The sequence below is a fragment of the Terrapene carolina genome, unplaced genomic scaffold (genome assembly GCF_002925995.2).
Source record: "Terrapene carolina triunguis isolate 2854851 unplaced genomic scaffold, T_m_triunguis-2.0 Scaffold66, whole genome shotgun sequence".
Classification (NCBI taxonomy): domain Eukaryota; kingdom Metazoa; phylum Chordata; order Testudines; family Emydidae; genus Terrapene; species Terrapene triunguis.
Genome location: NW_020664417.1, coordinates 52,707,167 through 52,711,661, shown reverse-complemented (window position 1 = coordinate 52,711,661; position 4,495 = coordinate 52,707,167).

Sequence of the window (4,495 nt, the reverse complement as noted above, 5' to 3'; positions counted from 1 at the left end):
CTCCATACAAAACTCAGGGAGTCTACTTCTATCTATCCATCCAGATTCTCCACACTGCCTTGCACCTTATGCAGTCATCTACAGATATGCACAGTGGGTGTAAGACACTATCATTTTGATCTGTTTGCATTTTACATTCACTTTGCACAGAGATGTAAATGATTTCACAAAGAACAAAACAGTGGAGAATCAGGCCCCAAATCTTTCACCCAGCTTTGCTGGTGGTGGTGATGATGATGATGATGGAAAGAAAAACAGTTGATCCTATTTTACTCACCTGTAAAAAAGGAGAGAAAACACACACATAGGAAAATACTAACTTTACACTTAGGAGCATTTCTCATCTGAGGATTTAAAAGCACTTTATAAACATTAATTAAGCCTCATGTTTCTTTTGTGATGTGTGTAGTATCTGTAAGATGTGAGACTTTGGAAGTATGGAAATCTTCGAAGACTACTACACTGTATGATATGTGGAGCACTATGGACACACAGAATATCCTTTTGTATCAATAAGTGTTTATCTATATATTCCTGTTTTGCTAGATGCATTTCCTGTGGAATCTGGAATCACTTGGGGTGTTTAATGCAGTGTCCCAATCCCAGATATGCAGTCTCATACACTAAGAAATTGTTAAATTTAAAGAGCAATATACCCCCATTTGCCTTACTTATGTGAGTAGTCCTTTGAAGCTTAGACTTCTGGGGAAAGGGGCATTGACTGGTTTTAACTGTTTCAGGAGGCCTGGGAGAACAAAGGCTCCCAATCTGTGTAAAGAGTCATCCTGAACTGACTCAGGTCCCTCAAATGGGCATGAGATTTTAACCATATGGAAGATGAGTGAGGTGTGGTAAGCTTAGTGTGTGTGATGTTTTTTTCCGAATGATTTTGTCCTAAATAAATCTACTATGCTTTCTGGAGGCTGGCTGGTCAATGGTAAACCCTGTCTTGGCCCATGGTAGGCAGCCAAACAGCTGGTGCTGGACTTAGGTTAGACCTGCTGGGATAAGAACAGTGAATTGCAAGGGAACTGCAACCCTAAAGCTCTGGTCTGCAGGGAAAGGAATGAGGGTTCCCACACATAGAGAGGTGATGGCTAGAGGCCCAAAACCTAAGCAGGTATTCTTCAGGAAACCATGAAGGGAGCAAAGGTGCAGTTAACTCCAGAATCACAAAAGTATCATCCCCATTTTATGAGCTGTAGCCAATTAGCTTGTGTTTGGTAATATGTGATTTAGGAGTTGGGGATGAGGGGTTTATTAGGCTGTGGCTATACTCAAAACTTCAAAGTGCTGCCGCGGGAGCGCTCCTGCGGCAGTGCTTTGAAGTGCGAGTGTGGTCCCACGCCAGCGCTGGGAGAGAGGTCTCCCAGCGTTGCAGGTACTCCACCTCTAGGAGGGGATTAGCTTACAGCGCTGGGAGCCGCTCCCAGCGCTGGGGCACTGTTTACACTGGCGCTTTACAGCACTGTAACTTGCTGCACTTAGGGGGATGTTTTTTCACACCCCTGAGTGAGAAAGTTACAGCGCTGTAAAGTGCCAGTTTAGCCATAGCCTTAGTAACAGGGAGAATAATAGGTAAGAAATTAGTGGGAAAGCACTACAGGGGGGTAGAACTGACAGGCATGTATTAATGTAGCATATAGATAAAATATTGAGATTAAATAGGGCTGAAACACAAGACCTTTAGATCTGTGAGATATTAGCTTAGCCAAATAAGGCTTTTGGCATTAAAGAAGTTGACAAATAATTAACTACTATATAACCTTGTTAAGTGCTGATGTTTGGGGAAATAAAATAACTGCAAGATACCAATTAAGACTAGTTGAAATATGTTGGGGATTTTCATTGAAATAACACATCTGCAATATATTAACCACAAGCCGCTATTATGATTAATTGACTGGTGTTAATGAGTACGAGAGGAATTGATTGAACCTCTGAAAATTGGGGCACCAAAATTTGTGGGGTGTTGAAGTACAAATAAGGGAAAAACGTGGCAATCTCTCTGCATGTTCATAAGTCTCAGGGTATATCAGTATATCCTATAATAAAAAGGTATCAGTGGGCCTGTGTGCTGGGGAGACACATCAAGAGATGCTTAATTAATAACCACCTGATGATCATCCATATGAGTATTGTAAGGCAGTGAGGTAGTTATTGTATAGCTATGGCAGGTTATTAAAATTCCATGTATGACTGTACTAATCAAACTGAATAGGTGGCTGTGGGAAGAGTTAACAGGAAAGCTACACAATAGAGCAAAATAAGGACACCCCAGCACAAACTTGAAATATATTAGGGAGAGCTGTTAGCTTCAGGGATCCTGGCTCCTTGCTCAAGCCTTGTTTTGCCAAAACTAGGAGTCTGGACTAAAAAGCCAGAAGCTGTCTAAAGTGACAGGCTGATAGAGCCTTTGTGAGGGAGTCTAAAGAAGCTGGTCTTTCCTAGATCCAGGGAACGGTAAGCCTTAAGGGAAAAGTAAAATATGCATACATTCTGTTTCTATTGTTTAAGATGGTTTTCTCTGAAATGTTTTGGTGCTAAATAAATGATACTTTGGTTTAAGGAAATTGTTTGGTCACTGCTTACCATTGTCCTTGATCTCAGAGGGAACAGAACTGCAAGGGCTGAGCCCAAGTCAGACCAGCTGAGGTAAACATGGTTAATACAAGAGGATTGTGACCAGGTCCTAAGTTGGAGTGGGAGAATCACATGATTCTACTCAGAGCCAGGTAACAGCTTGAGATCTGAGGAAGGGTGTTCTCAGATCAGGAGGGGTCAGAAGTACTGTTCACCTGGTAACTGTAACACATTATTTTGAAATTGCAGCATAAGGGGCACCATACATAGATTCAGAGAGTTTTAAGGCCAAAAGGGACCACTAGCTCATTTAGTCAGAATACCTGTATATCACAGCCCATTACATTTCACCCATATACCCTCTATTGAGCCCAATAACTGGTGTTTGGCTAAAGAATATCATCCAGAAAGGCATGATAAACCTGTGAATTACTGTATAGAATACAATGTATTTTAAGGCAGAAGTGTTAAATGTGTATTGATCTCCCATATACAATATAGTATATAACATTACACATTACTTCAGTTTATGGTTTCCTGATTCCTTATGAAACTTTAAAAAATGTATTGGATGCCCAATACAACCTTACGGTTTTAAGAGTGCTTTGCCCCACATTCATGTATTGATTTAAAATATAAAACTCATGCATATTAATCTGAAGTTATTAACTATTTTCCATTAATCATTTTTCATGAGGGAAGAAAAAAGATACATGAATATCTTTACTGTAGGGCTGTAGATAAAAATCATCGTTAAAAATTAGAGACTTGCTACTGGATTTCTAATAATGTGACCCATGGTAACTGCAAAAAACAAAAACAAAAAAATCGGACGACAACTTATATTTGCCCAAAGAAAAATGTAAGCAAAGGGAAAAAACAAAAGGGAAGTTTTAGTTAATTTCATAAACAATTCTAATTTGCTTTGTTTATTTAACATAATATTATTGGTCTTTCTTCTCTGTCATACTTTTTCTTTACTCTAATGAAAAGTGCCATAGAATTTGAGGTTTACACACAGCAGTTGGGACTCTGATCCAATATATATATTTTTTTTAAAGTGGGTGACTGAACCTAGGTTTTCATCCAGGAGATCACCACTCACTTAGGTGCCTAAATATAGACATAGGACTCAGAGCCTACCTTTAGGCACACATTTTTTTAAAATCTGTCTGAAAGACCCCTGTGCAGAAAACTTCATGGAACTACATTTATCTACTTTAAAAGGAATAGAGCTGAGTTGACCATGCCACTATTTGATCCTGGTAATTATGTAATGCTGCAATTCAGCCAGGGCCGGCTCTGGCTTTTTCGCCGCCCCAGGCGAAAAAGCCTCTGCCCCTCCCCCCCCGCGGGGGGGGGGGGGGGGGGGCGCCCCCGGGGGGGGGCTCGGCTCTCCCCCCCCCGGCAGCCAGAGCGCCGCGCCGCCGCCCCCCTCCAGGTGCCGCCCCAAGCACCAGCTTGGGTGCCTGGTGCCTGGAGCCGGCCCTGAATTCAGCAAAGCAGCCCTATTCAGCAAAGTACTTAAGCATGTGTTAAAGTGTTTTGCTGAACTGGGACCTAAATTACTAACTTGGTTTACTCCAGTAAGGTCCCAATTCTGAAAAGATTTACCTGCATAATGGGCTCAATTTGAGTTCAATGGGATTACTCATGTTTAAAGTTAAGCACATTTGTAAATCTTTGCAGAAGTAAGGCCTAGGCTATGCTCTAATAGATTCCATATACTTGCCACCATCTTGATTATTCTCTAAAACTGTTTGCATGTGGGAAGCAGAGTGGAAGGCTTTTCGAAATGGAAGTGCCACAGTGATATATTTCTTCAGATGTAATAAAATTTTATTATATTTTTCCTCAAAATATACCATAAGTTCTCATATAAAACTTGAATATATATATATATATATATATA